At 41.6% G+C, this 21,170-nt stretch overlaps 1 protein-coding gene across 2 annotated transcripts in view; it reads left to right on the top strand.

Moving 5' to 3' along the window:
• LOC126194765 (ATP-binding cassette sub-family G member 4-like) overlaps positions 1 to 21,170 on the top strand; it is a 462,797-nt gene that overhangs the window by 63,400 nt on the left and 378,227 nt on the right. The gene's annotated exons all lie outside the window — the stretch shown is intronic.

The following is a 21,170-nucleotide window of genomic DNA, read 5'->3' as shown; positions in this document are numbered from 1 at the left end:
CTATCAGTTTTACCAGCATAAGATCATGTCAGCATATTTTAATTTGTTTGAGTGCTATCTTCATTACACACACTTATAGCATCACTTTGTTATGCCTCTGTCTGTCCGCCCGTTAAGAGCCCTTTTACTCAGGAGCGGTAGAGGTGTAACGCTGAAATTCATGAGAACTACCAAGGTGTACAGTATTTCGACGATGGAAAAAATTTAAGCTTCTTAGTCAATGCAATCAAACGATACGGCCATTTGTGTTACATGTTTTGATATTCACAAACTTACTCATCAAAGCCAACAGATGAACTGTTTGCTTCCTTGGATGGTTTCTCAGAGGTATTCAAATTATTAAACTTTTTTAATTTTTTGAAAATCTGTCTTCAACGAGGTGGGAGCACCCTAAGATATTTGTCATGTAATCCGTTTTGGATGTCGAGACTTGTAGACCTGATATCTCTGATATTTTCCCGTAGAGGTTTACTTGGGTGACTACCGATTCCATATCTTTGGCAAAGACTGTAAGGTCATCAGAAAAAGGCAGGTAGTTGATATTGATTCCTTTTGTTTCGCACTTACATAACTGTTGACACGAAGGTGACGTAATCCACAGCGAATCAAGTAGTTTGCAGAGAATTATCTACTGCCTATTTCCTGCTGCAAACTCTAAATATGTTTACTCAGTCTCCTTAACTGTTTTTAATTTTATATTTATCACTTGTAAAAACACTAAACACTAAACGCTAAACTTTAATCCGTCCTGCAGTCTTTGTTGCAGTGAAGTAGTTGTAGCTCCTAGAACATTATTGGCAGCGTAATTTATGACCACCTGATAAACTTCAAAACTAAAAATGTTCGTTCGATATACGTACAAGGGCCGCAGTGATGCATGATACCAGTACCAGGTGTGGTTCGGATAATTTCTACAGAAATAATAACAGTAAGCGTCTCACGCATTAAAATGCAGGTACAGCAGCAACAGATTTTAGCAAAAGGAAAGGACGGCCGTAAAAGGTCTAATTCAGTTAGAGGCATTAAAATATTTGTTCATTTATTTATCCTGGCAAGATTAGGCCCCTCTTCTTACACGTAATCAGGAATTCTACATATTTTGTGTTTCATTGGTTCAAATGGCTCTGAGCACTATGGGACTTAACATCTGAGGTCATCAGTCCCCTAGAACTTAGAACTACTTAAACCTAACTAACCTAAGGACATCACACATATCCATGCCCGAGGCAGGATTCGAACCTGCGACCGTAGCGGTCGCACGATTTCAGACTGAAGCTCCTAGAACCGCTCGGTCGGCTGCGTTTCATTCATTACGACATGTGTCTTATAGGAAGTCTTCTTTGTACTATAGCATCCAACACTTGCAATAGAAGTAACTGTGACATAAAAGTTGGAAATAGTAATATCAATAACAAAAAAAGAGTTGGAAACCACAGTTGCGTGTTATGCGAAAAAAGAAAAACGCTCACAGGCAGTACAGTATGATACTGAGAATAAGTTAGAGTGACTATCAAATAAATATTTGTAGAAAAATTCAAAAAGCTGATTTCTGCGTCCAGTTAAACAGAACTGGTAGCCCCATTGTCAACAATGGTAAAACTTGTGCCAGCTTTCGTGTGTGACCTTTAAATTAGGAGCGCAGGAACCGGTAATTTCTTATTCGACGAATTGGATTCACTGTGAGCCTATCTCTGTTAGCAGATCGAATCGTAACTCAAAGACTTCATTGTAATTCGAATATCAACAAGTGGATACTCAACGGAAGTACAAAACCAACATTTACTGATAACTGAGTGTGCATAGCGAAGTGTTTGGGGAGACTGATATCCTACCACAAACGTTCCGTAATACTTTAAGCTTCACGATCTCTCCCACAACACGCATCACCCTGCTGTCGAACGTTTCTCTCTCTCTCTATCTCTCTCTCTCTCTCTCTCTCTCTCTCTCTCTCTCTCACACACACACACACACACACATAAACGCCCGCATATTTAGGCACAAGACACATTAAAAGGCCTGCACGGAGTGGCCGCGCGGTTTGAGGCGCCATGTCACGGATTGCGTGGCCCCTCCCGCCGGAGGTTCAAGTGCTTCCTCGAGCATGGGTGTGTGTGTTGTTCTTAGCATAAATTAGTTTAAGTAATATGTATGTCTAGGGACCGATGACCTCAGCGGTTTGGTCCCTTAGGAATTCACATACATTTGAACATTTGAACAAACTAAAAGGCAAAAATAACTTTACGCACGAACATGTTTTATACGCTGCTAACGTACCCACAAAACCTAACAGCGTACAGGAACATTGTCCAGAGTGCGGTAACACTGCCTCTGTCGGTAGATTCACTTTCAACTAAAATCCCTATCATAAATCAGATAGCTAAGAAACAATTGCTACGAAATTCAAACTAACAACAGAATGAAAAAAAGCAAAGTTACGAAGATAGAGGGTAGTAGAGAAACTCAAGAAGAATTTAAAAAACAAAAGGATTGCCATAGCACGGTGTATTATGTATCGAATAGCAAGAACCCTAGAGAAGTATTGGACCAACATGAGATCCTCAAAGTAAATATGTTAGGAATAAGTCTACCACTAAAAGTCTCCGATACATTTAAGGAAACTGGTCTGTAGAATGTACTGTGTATTAGTCGAACATTCTATGTCGGACTGCCTGCGCCATTAGATTCTGTGAACAGATGGCAACCCTGCGACTGTGGATGTAAAGAATGTCAGCTGTTGCAACCATTCTTCTTTAAACAGGACACTAAATACTAGGAACGAATGAAGCATTGACCATTTTGCGTGTAGGCCCAAAAGGCATAAAGATGAATATCTTGGAGACGCTAGAAATATATAGAAACAAAAAGCTACAGCCAAATGTAATTCCCAGTTACAGTATTGACAACGAATACACGGAGGTAACACAGATTAATAACGGGAGGTCTTCTTCCCTAGAAAGTACCTCACATGCCGTTGATCCAACGTAATTTTATTACAGACCTTCTTGTACTTACCGCAGCATCTATAGTTCTCCAGATCAGAACAAATTATACCCATTTTAGTTAATATAATGAAATTAAAATAAAACAGAAGTTATCAATATTTTTTGTAACCATCCGGATGATAATTTTCAAAATAAAATAAACATCAGTGCCATTTATGTAGCAATGTTTAAACCTAATATCCAGTGATATGCGATCATTACGCCACAAGTCGCCAAACACCTACACTATCTCTGTAAGCATGAAGACGCTAAATTCGTGTAACATCTCTGGTACTCTCTGTAAACAGTGAGAGGATGTGAAGCTCAAACGTAAAGCTCTCGAGGAACGGGAATACATGCAACACAGATGCAAGGAATAGCAGGTATGCAACAGTGGTTTCAACTTTCTTCTCAATAATCCACCCAAAAACGTTACAATCAAAATTATAGCTTTAAAACATTCTAGATTTTTAAACATATCAGGAGAAATGCAGACGATCCAACTACCCGAACTGTCACGTCTCGATGCAGTAAAGCCTCTGTAACGCTTCATAATTAAAAAATTATAGTTTAATGACTGATTACGTTGTGTTTGTTTATTTAAATTCAAAATCAGATTAAAAACCGCGGTAAAGAAAACACACACACAATTCGAAAATCATCATTACAGGATGAGTAAATATGATTTTGTTAAAAAGGTAAGAAACAGATTTTTTTGTTTACATTCTAACGCCAGTGTCTTCAAATGGTTCAAATGGCTCTAGGCACTATGGGACTTAACATCGGAGGTCATTAGTCCCCTAGACTTAGAACTACTTAAACCTAAGGACACCACACACATCCATGCCCGAGGCAGTATTCGAACCTGCGACCGTAACAGCAGCGCGGTTCCGGACTGAAGTGCCTAGAACCGCTCGGCCACAGCGGCCGGCGTACGCCAGTGTGTCTGACTGCACATGCGCACTGTGATACTTGCTATCTCTCTTTATGTTTTTCTCTTTGTGATGTCTTCGTTACTGTTCTACTTTGTTAATCGGTCCGAATAGAGGTACGAGCTATGTAAAGTTCCATTTATTTATGAATTTGAGACTTCAAGCCTTCTTCCACTTTTAACCAGACATCCTTAGTGAGGCAACATCTCAGTTTTATATCACGTGAGTAACAATATACTAATAAGATCAATAATTCAAAGAATTATTTAACTGCCAGGAACAAACAAAAATATTCCCATCACAAGGACCTGAGAGCTCTAACCTAAACTCATTACCGTCAGATGAAGAATAAACTGCGAGACCTATCAAAAGACTTAAAAACAATAAAGTGTAAAAGGGATCAGCAGAATAACCAAATTAGCAGGCTCCAAAACAATAAAACAAATCACCAAAATCATGCAAGACTTTGGGAAACGGAACAAATTCCAGAAGATTGTAAAAATACGTTAACACATCCCGTAGACAAGAAGGGCGACAGAACAGATGTAAATAATTGCAGGAAAATCTCATTAGTATCAGTTGCATACAAAATTATACCCCAGTATTTTCTTGATAGAGCACATAAACAACTTGAGCCGAAAATCTGAAAATATTAACCAGATTCAGACCACGCCGTTTGTGTACAGAGCATATCTTGGCTCTGAAGGTAATCCTAGGACACCAGTGAATTTGTAGCAAAAATTTAGTATACGCATTTGTTGATTTCAAAAAAGCCTATGACTCAGTTGACTACGAATCACTCTTTCAAATATTGAAAGAACATGGACTAGTTGAGAAAACACTTGCAAGCAAAAAACAGATACTGACAGAAGTAAAGTGTAAGGTTAAAGTTATAGAGAAAGTCTCAGAACCTTTCGAAATCAAAACGGCTGTGTCCACAACTTTTCGACTGCGTCCCTCAGAAAGTGATTCAAGAATAGTGCAAACGAAAATCAATCCTCAAAATTAACCAACCAATCACTTTAGGCAGAGTTAAGTTATCTATAGACTGCCTAGCATTTACTGACAGTTTATCAGTCTTAACTCGAGACATTTCAACAGCCCAAAATCAGAATTAACCCAAAAGACACTGCAAAAAATGTTGGTCTCTAGCATCAAAATTCATGCAGACGAAATATGGCAAAACTACATGACTTCCGAAATTTAAAAATCTCAGTGAAATCATTCAGGAAATTGGAATCGAAATAAAAGCAATCGAAATTAGATGCCAAGAGAGGGAAACTGCATACCGACGTACCCGTATTATCTATAATAAGAAATGTATGTCCAGGCACACAACACTGAGACATTAAAGTAACTACAATAATTTAACCAGACTGTCACTATGGACCGAAACACTAATTCTGAATAGGAAAACAGCCACTGAAAACAATGAGAAAAAAGGAACGTCAATTAGTAAGAAAACGTTCTAGATCCAAAACTTGAAGAGGTAAATTACCGACACAGGCAAACACGATGTGAAACGATATACAAATATCCATAGTGACATTAGAAAACGCAGGTTAGGATTCTACTGCCACATTAAAAAAATGAAGCAAGACGGCCTTACAAAACGAATCATTGAGTTGTTTGACAACAGAGGTAAAGCCAATGTGGATACAACTAAATGTATTAGCGAGGTCAACACTGAAATGTATTGGGCAGTAATTACAAAATCTTCATGTCTAGAATTCGCAAATGGTAATTTGCTTATTCTAAATATAAAAATATGTCTATAGACAAGGCGTTGTTACCAAAAATATCGAAAAATACCTAAGCGGTTTACTTCAGTTTTTTCAGGATACTCTAATGAACATTGGGATACACACAGTCATACATTTTTTAAAGTTTCAGTACCACTAAGGATATATGTGAGTCATGTTTAAAACAGTGAGGTTTCTGACTGCCAAGGTTGTTACCAAACACAAAGATATCGGTGGAAAAATGGTTAACACAGGTGACTTTCCCTCTGAAGCAGATACCTTTAGTGGTGTTTAAACCTGATGAAGGTTTTTACAATAAACCAGTGGGTTGTTTACTTTATTGATAATTTATTTATGGTTGCTGTTGAATCCAGGATTGTTACCAAGTAGAAAGACAACGGTAGAAAATTGCTTAACACAGATGACTTTCCTTCTGAAGCAGAGACCCCTAGTGGTACTGAAACCTAGTCAAGGTTTTTACAATAAAGTTACGCAACCGGTTGGATGTATACTTTATTTTTTGAGGTCAGTTTGAAATATGTCGAATGGCCGACTAAGGTACACTGGGAGAATTCTGAGAATATGCGGTACACCTATGAAGGATCTAGTGCTACCCATTGTTGAGTACTGATCAAGTGTTTGGGATCACTATCTACTCGGATGAATTCAGAGACGTGCTACTGGATTTGTTGGTTGGTTTGGGGAAAGACCAGACAGCGAGGTCATCGGTCTCATCGGATTAGGGAAGGACGGGGAAGGAAGTCGGCCGTGCCCTTTGAAAGGAACCATCCAGGCATTTGCCTGGAGCGATTTAGGGAAATCACGGAAAACCTAAATCAGGATGGCCGGACGCGGGATTGAACCGTCGTCCTCCCGAATGCGAGTCCAGTGTCTAACCACTACGCCACCTCGCTCGGTCACTAGATTTGTTACTGACCGGTTTGATAAACAGGAGAGTGAAATGCAAATGCCCCTCGAACTGAGTTCTGAATCCTTGGAATTCTGTCACTTCACGAAACACATTTGCGACAAAATGCAAAACGATTCCACGGTCTCCAACGCTCATTACCTACCAAACTGAAGGAGACTGGGCCCATACAGAAATTTACTGGCAGTTATGTTATCCTCGTTCCATTAATGAGTGGAACAGAAAAGCTGTTGTACAAGGGCACTTCGCCATGTACTGTGTAGTACATTGGTTTATTTAAGTTTAGAGCTTGTTAGTTAGTTCCATGTTCCATGTATCGAGATGTTTTGGCGAAATAGTCCGTAAAGAGATTTTTTACAGTCTGTTTTTTTTAAATAATAAATCGCCTAAGGAATGGGAGGAGTTGTCCAGAAGAAAGCATTTTAGGTTACATTTAAAACCTGCTTTACTACCTGTCGCGCATTTTATGTCATTGGTCAAATGATCAAAAACTTTTGCTAGTGCCTACTGAACTCATTCCTGAGCCACTGATAGTATCAGTAATAAGTAACAAAGCAGACTTTTTCTCTCGTGTCTTACTAGGTATGGACATGACTGTTCTTTTCGAATTGTGATAGATCATTATGATGATTTTCATTAGGGTGTTGCAGGGTAGATTGTGGTGAGAAATAATTGTTAAGAAACGAATCGACACATTGCACCGTTTCCTAATTCATTAACACTGAAATTAGCCAACTAGGCCGTTGCGCGCGCAAATTCAAGTGGCCCGCCCTATAAAATTAGTGCCAGTTGTTCTCACAGTGTAGGAGATAGGACGCGATACTGCTCAGTCCTTAGCCCGGTTTCGACCCTTACTACCGTCCCATGTCGAACTTTTGTATCGCTTCCTCGTTCGGTTTTAGGAAACAGGACGAAGATCCCGTTTGGCGCAAGTTCTCGAATTTTTGTTCTTGGTAATTATTTCTTAGCACAGCCTAACCCGCAACACCCTTGCAATCTTTCTAGACTGTTTCCGACCATTTTGCATATGATACAAATTAGTTGTCTGTAAATTCATCAGTTCTAAACAAGTTTTTCCCTAGAGACTAACATGATCTGCACAATTAGATATTTTGTTGGCTAGGTTCAAATGGCTCTGAGCACTATGGGACTCAACTGCTGTGGTCATCAGTCCCCTAGAACTTAGAACTACTTAAACCTAACTAACCTAAGGACATCACACACATCCATGCCCGAGGCAGGATTCGAACCTGCGACCGTAGCGGTCGCACGGTTCCGGACTGCGCGCCTAGAACCGCAGGAGAGATATTTTGTTTATTAGTGTTCTAAATAGGTCCGTTATACTGTTCGCGGTATCTACGGAGACTAGTTTCCGGTTTGCAGAACTATCCGTCGTACTCCATGGAACGGAGTTATGGATCGCTGCATCCAAGTTCCCGAATGGCTGGTATGTCTGGTGGTGCGGCGTTGCGATCGAAGAGGGGAGGGAGTATATTTGGCAGTCTTCCAGGCAAATTATTGGGCTAAGCGAAGAGGACGAGAGTAATGCCAGTTCTAACCTCTGCCCGAAGCCGCTTCATCGCATTAACTTTTGAGCACTGTGAATATTTTATCATTCTTACTGCCACCGAGTTCCCGAACGCTGTTGCGGACCATAGTAATGCTACGTGCGCTGCGTTAGTACTTTTTCTCGGATTTTAACAGCAGCATCGCCAGAAACAGTAACAGAAGCAGAACTGCTCTTTGTTACTTTTGCGTTATGACATTTTCATTTTTTCTCCGGGTCATTCATTATTTGAAAGTAACATTTGTTTGTTTTAGGCCGGGTCTTCCAATATAGCGGGTGCCGCAGTGAAACGGGCGATTGGCAACTCTGGGAACAGCACATTACTTTACGAATCAGGAAAAAGATTGGTGTCATCTGCACAACAAACCCTTGCCATTTAGTCTGATATCGATGTAAAGTCAAGAGGGCGTTGTGAGCCTGTGAACATCGCGCTGTTGCCGTGAGGACGTTTCACAAAAACAAGGATAGCTACGTGGTCGCGGAGCGTGTATTTCGTACTCGTTACAATCTGGCACATCCTATCGAAGTGTGGGTACAGACCTTTTAGAAAACAGGAGACACGGTGTAAAAATGGGTACAAGTACAAAACGCGAGTACACATGACTAGAGAATGTCGCAAGAGGAAGAAGTCATCAGCCAAAGTCCCAGGCGTTCTGCACGCAAACATGTGCTGCAACTTGACATATCGGATCGCAGTGTACGGCGAATATTGCACAAGGAAATGCGTTACCACCTATGCAAAATTCAAATAGCGGAAAACCTGAATGCATGCATTTGCTAGAAACTACTGGAACACGTCGACAACCCAGGGCTGTGCGACACTCTCATCGTGAGCAAGGACGTCAGTTTTCATGTGTGAGGCTTTATTAACAAGCAAAACTATAGATACTTGTCACGTCCAATCCTGATGATTCATGAAACTCCACTTTACTATCGGAAAAAGCTAGTGTGGTGTGGCTTATCATCGTTTGATATCATAGGACCCTATATTTTTAAGACGAACGCTGCAATGTATTACTGAGAATACAGACCGTTATTTTCACATGTTGTACCGTTTCCTAGTGCGACAGCTTAGTGATCTTCCTCTAGCTGCAAACGCTTTCCTCCAATGGGATGGGGCCACATGCCATAACTCGCGGCATTCCATTAACGCGCTGTAGAACACCTTTCGTGCTTGTCTCATCTGCAATAACGGGAACATTTCCTGGGTTCCAAGATCCCCTGACACTTCAGAGTGTGATTTCTTCCTTTATGGTCATTTCATATCTCAGATTTTCCGGTGCGAAACACCACAGACTATCCAGGATCTGAACGATCAAAAGTTCTGACTTCCAGTGTCAGTCGTGCAAGATGTGTTGTCTTACTTACGTAAAAGACTTGAAACGTGTGTGCAGGAAAATGGCAGCCAGCCACGAAATGTAATTTTCAAGTGATGCTCATTTTAAATTGCAAGCATTGTAAATGTATGTTGTGCTTCTATTATATCGCTATGAATAAATTTGTAGCCGGCCGCTGTGCTCGAACGGTTCTAGGCGCTTCAGTCTGGAACCACGCGGCTGCTCCGGTTGCAAGTTCGAATCCTGCCTCGGGCATGGATGTGTGTGATGTCCTTAGGTTAGTTAGGTTTAAGTAGTTCTCAGTCTAGGGGACTGATGACTGTTAACACGATATCGACCTTTTCCGCAATTCGTAAAGGGTCCATTTTAACACGGGTAATGTATCACGAAGCAAATACCGTCCGCACTGGCGGAATGTTATGTGGTACCACGTACTTGTACGTTTGTGACTATTACAGCGCAATCTATCATAAAGTGAAAAAAGTGGTCCAACTAAAACATTTATATTTGTTTACGTACTACACGAATATGTAATAAAAACGGGGGTTCCTATTTAAAAAAAAAAAACGTAATTGATTCCGTTTGACCTATGGCAGCGCCATCTAGCGGGCCAACCATAGCGCCATCTGGTTTCCCCCTTCAAGCTAGACGTGTTTCGTTCTTTGTAGTTTTTTCGTTTGATGCTTATTTCGTGAGATATTTGGCCCGGTCACTATCAATGGATCACACTGTAGACTGTAAACACACTTACGGAAAAAAATCGCAACACCAAGAAGGAAGTGTACGACATAAAAGAAAGTTGGTAGGCATGTTTCTACATCCGAAGATGGTGTATATTCGGATTTCGCACTAGTCGCATAAGAGTAGCTCCAGTAGGTCCACTATGAGAATGCAAATCAGTTTTGCTTTAAACACACGCTGTAACCGTCGCGAGCGTTAGTTATCTTTGATATTTGAGGTGGTGAGTTGACGATATCAAAAACGCCTTTAAGGCGACAAAGACGCCGTTATCAGCATCTCACAGAATTTGAACGAGGCCGTGAGATAGGGCTACGAAAAGATGAATGTTTCTTCTGCACTATTGCGGAAAGACTCGGCAGGAATGTAGCCACTGTACTAGACTGTTGGCAACGGTGGTCACGAGAATGTACGGTGGCAAGATGACAGGGTGGCCACGTGGCATTACCGAGAGGGAAGATCATCGAGTTCGACGTACGGAGAAGGCAACGAACTATTACAAATCGGTTACCTCAAAGACAGTTGCGAGCCAGACGTCCTGTAGCGTGCATTCCACTGACCCCAAACCACCACCATTTGTGACATCAGTGGTGTCAAGCCAGAGCTCATTGGAGGGCAGGATGGAGATCTATTATCTTTTTCTGACTCTGGGACAGTTATGGCCATGTGTTGGTTAAAATGAGGTCAGTTGAGGGCCTGCAATCTGCGTTCTGGACACTGAACATACACCTGGAGTTATCGTCCGAGGTGCAGTTTCGTATGATAGCATGAGCGCTTTCGTGGTTATCCCAAGCACCATGACATCAAATTTTTACGTCAGTCTGTTATTCTGCCATTCACGAACAGCATTCCATTTCAGGTGGTGTTTACCAACAGGATAACGCTCACCCACATACCGCTGTTGTAACCACTATGCTCTGCAGAGTGTTGACATGTTGGAACTGTCTCCAGTCGAGTGCATACAGGATATAATTCGACGACAACTCCAGCGACATCCGTAAATAGAATTAACCGTCCCTGTATTGACCGATCAAATGGAACTCCATACCACAAACTGACATCCAGCACCTGTACAACACAGTGCATGCACGTTAGCATGCTTGCATTCTTGGAAGGATAGACAGCATTGGTCGTATATTTTTGTTTATTATCGCAAAATCGATTTTCGGTCACTTAGTGACCATCTTCAGTGCTGTAATATATAACTTAAATTAGTAAGCACTGGTGTCAATAAGCTTACGGCGATCACATAGACTGAGGTCGCTGTTTACATGCACTTGTTCAGCAGACCTCGGTCTGAACAAGTGCATGTAAACAGCGACCTCAGTCTATGTGATCGCCGTAAGCTTATTGACACCAGTGCTTACTAATTTAAGTTATATATTACAGCACTGAAGATGGTCACTAATTGACCGAAAATCGATTTTGCGATAATAAACAAAAATATACGACCAATGCTGTCTATCCTTCCAAGTATACCCATTATCTGGTCGTAGTGCACAGGACACTATGGAGTCTCCAATCAATGCTTGCATTCAATATACTGGCCGTTACACCGGTTGCTAGTGTACCAGCAGTTCACATTTCCAATGGGCTTATCTTGCTCTTGCATTAACATGTGATCTTGCAATGTTACTTGGTCTACAACTTTGCTTCCGCCGTTTTTTCTCGAAGTTCGGGGCTTTATTGTGAAAAACTTACAAAAAAATTATCATTCATAGTATTGCCCATCGCTGCCCACTACATTCTCCCATCTTTCGGATAGCATACCAATCTCGTGGCGGAAGAACTGGGCGTCTTTTGTGGGGTTCCACGAATCGATTCAATTTTGCACTTATTCATATGATCGGAAGTGCTGGTCAGCCAGACTCTATGCCACTGATCCTAAAAGGTGGTAGTCAGAGAGAGTAACGTATGGAGAATACGGCGGGAGGGATAGGACTTCTCATTTCAACATTTCCACGTATATTTTGACGGGTTTTGCGACATGTGGTCGAGCACTGACCTGCTGCAGATTTACCTTTACGTGCCTATCGCTGTATTGTGGCCGTTTGTGTTTCAGTGCTGGGCTCGAACGCATCAATTGCTTTCGATAATGATGTCCTGTGACTGTCATCGTCTGTTTCAGTAGCAGAGAAAACGTTGTCTCCCGCCGCCATGCCGTTCTTCGACATCAGAATCACTGTTCTTAAGGCGTTGAAAACATTCTCTGCTCGTTATTCCACTAATAGTTCCCTAGCCATTGGTCTTACCCAGCAATCACAAATCAAGTAATATTTTTATGGCATTATGTTTACAGATGCCTAAGCTTATTCAGGGAGAGCGTAAGGGAACAAATGGCAGGAATGGGAGAAAGAAATACAGTAGAAGAAGAATGGGTAGCTTTGAGGCATGAAATAGTGAAGGCAGCAGACGATCAAGTAGGTAAAAAGACGAGGGCTAGTAGAAATCCTTGGGTAACAGAAGAAATATTGAATTTAATTGATGAAAGGAGAAAATATAAAAATGCAGTAAATGAAGCAGGCAAAAAGGAATACAAACGTCTCAAAAATGAGATCGACGGGAAGTGCAAAATGGCTAAGCAGGGATGGCTAGAGGATAAATGTAGGGATGTAGAGGCTTATCTCACTAGGGGTAAGATAGATACCGCCTACAGGAAAATTAAAAGAGACCTTTGGAGAAAAGAGAACCACTTGTATGAATATTAAGAGCTCAGATGGAATCCCAGTTCTAAGCAAAAAAGGGAAAGCAGAAAGGTGGAGGGAGTATATAGAGGGTCTATACAAGGGCGATGTACTTGAGGACAATATTATGGAAATAGAAGAGGATGTAGATGAAGATGAAATGGGAGATATGATACTGCGTGAAGAGTTTGACAGAGCACTGAAAGACCTGAGTCGAAACAAGGCCCCGGGAGTAGACAACATTCCATTAGAACTACTGACGGCCTTGGGAGAGGCAGTCCTGACAAAACTCTACCATCTGGTGAGCAAGATGTATGAGACAGGTGAAATACCCACAGACTTCAAGGAGAATATAATAATTCCAATCCCAAAGAAAGCAGGTGTTGACAGATGTGAAAATTACCGAACTATCAGTTTAATAACTCACGGCTGCAAAATACTAACGCGAATTCTTTACAGACGAATGGAAAAACTAGTAGAAGCCGACCTAGGGGAAGATCAGTTTGGATTCCGTAGAAATATTGGAACACGTGAGGCAATACTGACCCTACGACTTATCTTACAAGCTAGATTAAGGAAAGGCAAACCTACGTTTCTAGCATTTGTAGACTTAGAGAAAGCTTTTGACAGTGTTGAGTGGAATACTCTCTTTCAAATTCTGAAGGTGGCAGGGGTAAAATATATGGAGCGAAAGGCTATTTACAACTTGTATAGAAACCAAATGGCGGTTATAAGACTTGAGGGGCATGAAAGGGAAGCAGTGGTTGAGAAAGGAGTGAGACAGTGTTGTAGCCTCTCCTCGATGTTATTGAATCTGTATATTGAGCAAGCAGTGAAGGAAACAAAAGAAAAATTGGGAGTAGGTATTAAAATCCATGGAGAAGAAATAAAAACTTTGAGGTTCGCCGATGACATTGTAATTCTGTCAGAGACAGCAAAGGACTTGGAAGAGCAGTTGAATGGAATGGGTAGTGTCTTGAAAGGATATAAGATGAACATCAACAAAAGCAAAACGAGGATAATGGAATGTAGTCGAATTAAGTCGGGTGATGCTGAGGGTATTAGATTAGGAAATGAGACACTTCAAGTAGTAAAGGAGTTTTGCTATCTGGGGAGCAAAATAACGGATGATGGTCGAAGTAGAGAGGATATAAAATGTAGACTGGAAATGGCAAGGAAAGCGTTTCTGAAGAAGAGAAATTTGTTAACATCGAGTATAGATTTAAGTGTCAGGAAGTCGTTTCTGAAAGTATTTGTATGGAGTGTAGCCATGTATGGAAGTGAAACATGGACGATAAATAGTTTGGACAAGAAGAGAATAGAAGCTTTCGAAATGTGATGCTACAGAAGAATGCTGAAGATTAGATGGGTAGATCACATAACTAATGAGGAGGTATTGAAGAGGATTGGGGAGAAGAGAAGTTTGTAGCACAATTTGATTAGAAGAAGGGACCGGTTGGTAGGACATGTTCTGAGGCATCAAGGGATCACAAATTTAGCATTGGAGGGCAGCGTGGAGGGTAAAAATCGTAGAGGGAGACCAAGAGATGAATACACCGAGCAGATTCAGAAGGATGTAGGTTGCAGTAAGTACTGGGAGATGAAGAAGCTTGCACAGGATAGAGTAGCATGGAGAGCTGCATCAAACCAGTCTCAGGACTGAAGACTACAACAACAACAACAACCTTATTGTATTACACCTATGACCAGCCACCCGAACCCCACTTGCCGCTACTGCCGTCTATTGCAAAACGGCGGAAGCAGAGTTGTAGACCTAATAATTACGTAAATATGTTACCTAGAAAAATATATTCGCGGAATTTCATTATTCTACATTAATTATCTTTCGTTGTTACGAATTTTTTCCGTCATTGTATATCCCATTCACTTCTCCATACGTAAGTTTTATCAGGTAGATAAACGAATGGTGGAGTGGCACACGGTGCGTGATGTCGTCTACGAGACATCGAAATCCCGGAAACGGTGTGCTCAGTGGGCGGCGGTTGATGGCATAATGCCTACGCCAAGTGTAGTCACCAGCGCTAGGGATCTCGCTATCGCTAGTTGCTTGCCTTGGTCGCAACGGAAGCGCCTTGAGCGACCGCCGTAGTCTGTAAAAGGCGCTGAAGCGCTGTCACAGCACTTTGTGCTCCCAGCAGGCCGACGCTACGTAGTACTGCTATCCGAGCTATGGTGTGGCAACGGCCGAGGGCGGGGCATTGTAACAACTGACGTGGCGGCTTCAGCACATTCCGTTGTTGCCTGCTGAGACAATGGAGGAGGCTAGATTTTTAACATCCCGTCCACGCCGAGCTTTTATCACACGCGGTAGATTGCGGGGATGTCTGATTATTTAAATACTTAGTGATTTGCAAATCGTCCATTGTGCAGTACCCTCTTTTAAGACCAACATGTTCATTTTCCCGATTAAATTCCAATGTTATTTTATATTATCCTACGGCCGTGCTTCGCAACTGACGTTAAAAAAGAGGCATTTGCATACTGTCGCTTTTAGGGTTTCGGCCCTCAGTCGGTGAAAACTTAACCTTTATAGGACCACTTTGTCAATAAATTTACTTCTCCTAGCCAAGAAGCGAAATATAAATGAGACCTATCGACTGAAGCAAAGCAATTATCTTTTAAATACATAAAGCAAAATCAGTAAACACGTATATTCTACCCCAGTAAATTCAGTGTTAGTTCGTACTCGTAAAAACAAGATTGCTGCGCTTAATTCTGTCACTGACGTAAACTTCCGAAATTACTTCTGCCACTGGCGTAAGAAACTAACAGCGCCATCTATTGGCCCTTTAGTGTATTATGGAAGTAACAGCGCCATCTATTGGTTCTTTGGACTACTATGCTATCACTAAGGTAAACATCCGCACTACTAAGCTGAAGAGACTCCTAAAACTTTAAATTACGATACCGTTTTTTTCGTATTCCAATTTTGATAAAATTAAGCCTATACGGTTGTCTAAGCAACGCTAAAGTTACCTGTGAAAACGCCATGAAAACTCGTCAAGTACTTTTGTAGATTAGCTTGTTCAAACACACAGACACAACGGTTTCAGAGAAAACTTTAAATCGCTATATCTTTATATCTTTTTTGTTCGTAATCCGATTTTGATGAAATAAAGCCTATTTGTTGCCCCAAGCTATGCTCATGTTACATACCAAAATCTCATGCCGCACTGGTAGGGCTGTCAATACCGCAACACCGAACCCCTCCCCCCTCCACCCCGTCCCTTTCCCCTACAAAACATAAAACTAACTTTCTGCAGTTTTTTTCAGGCAAATTTAGCAAATTTCGTCATATTGTAAGAATAAAAGTTAAGCATTACCAGAAAATGGTAGGACTTTGCTCCCTCTGAGGGTCATCGCTGCTCACATGAAAGACAGCATTCTAGCACAGTCAGCGAGTTCCATGCAAGCCTAAGAAACGGAAAGCACAGGCGGCTGCCTTCCATGACGAAGGTATTCGAAAATTGGTACAACGCTACGAATGTCGTAAGTCGCAGCGGCGGCTAGGTAGAGAAGTAGCTGGAAGGTATAGTAACTGCTGCAAATAAAACTTTTTTTTTTAATTTTCACTGTGGTTTCAGTTTTGCGACTATGCAATGCACGAGAAGCGCTGCTGTCCTACAGAACATACAACCGCTCGCAGGTGACACGACTGCATTATTCTCAGTTCCTCCGCTGCCGGTAAAGATATGTCAGACAGGCAGTCGTTGGCAGCCTACGAGGTTCTGCATTAGGACCGCTGTTATCCTGGTGGCTCTGTTCTACCTTTACTGCCTCCAAGGAGCTGTTACTGCGCCAGATTATGGCCGTATAACGTAACGTTTCTTCCTCTGCTGTAAACGCTTGTCGCGGTCTGGAAACTTGTGGGCTCTTCGCACGTAACAGGAATTTATGTCCCAGATGTGCAAATACTACTTCAGGTAATAGTGAGCAATTCCACTCTTAACAGCGACGTGTTATGTTAAGGGCAGCAATGCATAAAATTCATACGAAGGTATGAGTGCAATGTCTGACCTGTAATCGTGAATACACATAATTAACTCTGATTCTAAATCAAATACTTTTCAGTGAGGCAAGGCGGATGCTCTGATGGCGCCTTCAAAATGACCCATGTCGGTTCCCGAATGCGTCATTCCTCGTTTTAACTATAGCTGAATTTCAAGCTTTCTCTTGTCATTGCTATGGAGATATTGGCCTCATTGGGTACATAATATGGCACACATTATCTACAGGATCATTAATTGTTTGTCTTTCTCTAAATTCAAAAACGTAAATCTTGATGCAAATTTGAATCTCTTACTGAACTCACAGTAATGTACTACTTGTTTCGTGATGGTTTCGAATAATTTTCCGAAATACCTAAGTGACTTTCAGCCAAATCTCAGATTTCGATACATCTGACATATTAAAATTTGTTTTCTTCAACTTCGTGTGTCATAGATTCGGAATGTTCAGATTCATTACAAGAAGCCTAATTAAGTGAATAAATCTTCATCAAAGTTACACAGTGCAGTGGTTGAATTCTCTCTAAAACTTATTGTGAAAGTTCTTCGTAGAATCTCGTATGTCTTTTATCATTAATTTATGCTCCTTTCTATATTTCCAACCACTTACGTACCATTTTTAGCACTGTTGACGAAATAAACCATGCCAATACTGTGATAGATGTCTTTGGGAATAGTACTCATTTTATCTTTGATATATTTGTTTATATTTATATCTCCGCATAATACTGTTTAATTTTTGGGAGTTCAGATTTTGTCCAGTTAATTTATTTACCTTCATTGGCACTTGGTGACCAGCACACGCACAGAAAGAAAAAAAGACTAGATATGCGAATTTCTGTCAGTTCAGTACTTGATATTCGAAGTGTTTACCACACTCACTGCGGCAAGGTCATATCTGACTTCAACTTAGGTGAGTGGAAGACTATCCGCCATTTAATGAATTCAAGCAACAATAGATTATTCTTTCGTAGGAGAATAGTACTACAGATTTTATTTATTTTTCTTTGCACTTACGTTACCCTATATATGGAATTGTGGTGTTTAAACACTGGTGCTCACCTTTAAAGTCTTCTATTCGATGTAGATACTTTCGTTATAGGATTTCATATGTTTCTTGGTCCATTTTACCGTGCCATACTGATGCAAGGAACAGATAAAAAGACACTCTGTGACACAATGACTATCCACATGTCGGGGCATGTAGTTCCGCGCCCACGGAAAGCTCACAGCCAAAACGAGGGACACGAAGTAACTGATAATTCATCAGTATAATTCCATATTTTTTTACTCTTTCCTTGTGACCAACCCACGGGTGAATTCGTTAGAGAATTGTTAATTCTATTTTGAGCTTTCTTACACTTCAGGGGCAAATTATCCTCATAATAGAAGTTCCAAGAGAAAGGAGAGCCGAGGGAAGAGGCCGCGTGGTCTCAGGCGCCTTGCCACTTGCCACGGTTCATACGCCTCCCCCCCCCCTCCTCCCGTAGGAGGTTCGAGTCCTCCCTCGGGAAAGGGTGTGTGTGTTGTCCTTAGCATAAGTTAGTTTAATTTAGATTAAGTAGTTTAAGTCTAGGGATCGATGACCTCAGCAGTTTGGTCCCATAGGAACTTACCACAATTTCCTAGAAAGGAGACCGTAATAAACAGATTCCTGAAGTACTGCGGAATTGAAAACCGGAATCGGAATTCGGCTGCGATTATTTTGAGAAAAGCTGATAACATGCTCAAAATGGTGGCAAGCGATAAAAATACGCAAAGTTCAAATGGCTTCTTCTCTCTCGTCATTGAGGCGTTGGGACATAGAGACGGCTGTTATTCGACGGTTGGAACTGAGGCATAACAGGAAGTGAGAGATGTGGTCAGTTACCATTGTCAAAGCAGGCAGTCCTTAGATTCTGTTACTCCCCGCAGTTGGCAACGGCTCTGTTTTTTGGAGTCGGGAGCTCACTAGAGAGCAGTTGTCTCTGATATGGAAAATTCAGCCACCTCACCCTGTCTTGGTTTGATTCCCTTTGGATCGACGAATTCCGCCAGGCGACACCAACGTAAATGAGCATTGTTCTTGGCACTTGCCGCCTTGCAGCTAGTCACAGTTTGCCTGTCCATCACTTGAGCAGAACGTCATAATGTCGCTCTTGTACAGACGTCACCGTTTTTACTTGGCGTGCGCGAGTACATCACGCCTCATCCGAACACCGGCAGAACCAGCCATGTGGTAGACAATCACCGCAACCACGGATTTATTCATGCAATCTCTTCCATACATAGTACTAGTGCTGGTTTGGCTTAAACAACTGTGTACCTTTTTCGTATGTTGATACTATTAAGCTACAGTTAACGTCTCCAGTAATATACCTTACGTTTCTCTGCATTGACACATCGTCAGTGAAGGCTGCTCGTGGTTGATGAACTGAACAAGTGGGCGCACCCGTACGATGCTATAAATATCAAATATAGTTCAGTTGTGATTTCTCGTGAGATCTCCCAGCACGAACACAAATTCCACGAATTCTACAGGACGATTGCAGACAGTAACCACTTTTTTGCTATCAGAATATCCCTCGTTGTTTATCGCTAATCACTAACCTGTTTTTAAACTCGAGTTGTGAGCCATATACACCTCCCACATCCTTCTCGTTAATCAGGGACCCTGTGCAAATAGGTACAAAGATTTTACTTCCCTCACGTTCGACTGATGTGAGCAGGAAGTTAAAATATTTCCAGCTGTGTGCAAAGTGAGGCAGCCGAGAGATAGTACACGATGAGGCTGCTAGATGGGCGCCGCGCAAGAGACTCCTGCCGCCTGCTACAGCCTGCTGTGTGGAGTTCGTAACTGCCTTTTATTTCTGTTTTCCGTATGCTGCCGAACCTGGTTTTGAAAAGACACTGGTACTCGTCAGTTGATGGTACTGGCAGCATGATTTTCCTCAGTCCATGCTCCTTTATGTCAGGAAACATTGCGACAGACATAAAAGAGACATGAAAGCTAGATTCTTTTACTTCTGAACAAGCAGATCGATGAAGCTGAGAAGGGCTCGTGAGCATTTTCCTTAGCACCATCGTCTTGACCCTTTTCTTAACATTGTCTATCCGTATTCAGAGTTCACCTCCCTGGGCTGCACCATCGATGACTGGTCTTTCTTCAAAACCAGCAACGTGTCTTCTGAGTACTCCTCAAGCTGAATCATTTACTACTTTACGAAACTGAACAGATGTAAAAACACTATCCTAGGTTTATTAATTTGTAACTATTATGTACGAAACTGAATAAAGTACACTAGGTGGTCTTGCTGAAAGTTAACTTTCATAGGGACATTTTTAATGTTATTCAAACACTAGCACCAACTTACCTTTCTTAGAAGGACAACTAATAATTCGAAAACGTGTAGCTGCTTTGTCAAAGTAGCTGATAATTGCTCCAAAAAGTGCATACTGCCTAGACTGATTCTGTAGAGTTCTTTGACTGTGTGTTCATGTTGGGAGAGTTCACGACAAAGGGAGAGATCACGAGAAACCACAGTTGAACTATGTTTCATATTTATAGCATTGCATGGGTGCAATCAGTACTTCCTTTTCTTGTTCAGTTTTTTGAGCTTTAAATAATGGTAAGCCACAATAACGTTCGCTTGAGCAGAGCTTATGATTACAGAAGAAAATGAAATAGAAACGCCATTCGTGATATCTTGCTGCTTGTCATATGGTGAGTAGCATTGTGTATCGTGTTGCATATCGTATTACCCCCGTGAGAACATGAGTTGCGTTGCGCCATCTTCATTACAACATGTTGTATCGCATTGTCTCAGTGTGAACTGCGCCTTACTTTTAAATCCCCCACGAAGCACACCAAGCTCTTGGCTGGGGTGTGGTTGATAACAGTGGAAGGCTAATACATTTGAATGACGTGCACAGCATGCACATGCACGTTCCAGGCTCAGCTCTTGTTAGGCAGGCAGGTTGTGATTGAATGAGTAATCTACCATGTGCTGTGTTGCACATGGTGTGAGACAGCACAATATGGACAACCTATGTAGCATGTATGTCAGTGTGCCAGGGATAGCTGTTGTTAAGTAGGCAGGCTGAGACATGTGCAGCCCGTTTCCAGATGGTGTGAGGTGGCACAGCTTGAACCTGTTCGGCGTCTACTTTTCTATGTACATGTGGCAGGCGTAACTGTTGTTGAGCATGTGTGCTGTGAGTGAGTGAGTCATGTGCAGTGTGCTATGTTCCAGA

The sequence above is a fragment of the Schistocerca nitens genome, chromosome 7, assembly GCF_023898315.1.
Source record: "Schistocerca nitens isolate TAMUIC-IGC-003100 chromosome 7, iqSchNite1.1, whole genome shotgun sequence".
Classification (NCBI taxonomy): Eukaryota; Metazoa; Arthropoda; class Insecta; order Orthoptera; family Acrididae; genus Schistocerca; species Schistocerca nitens.
The sequence above is the reverse complement of the archived record's forward strand: the minus strand, read 5'-3'. Positions and strand labels throughout refer to the sequence as shown.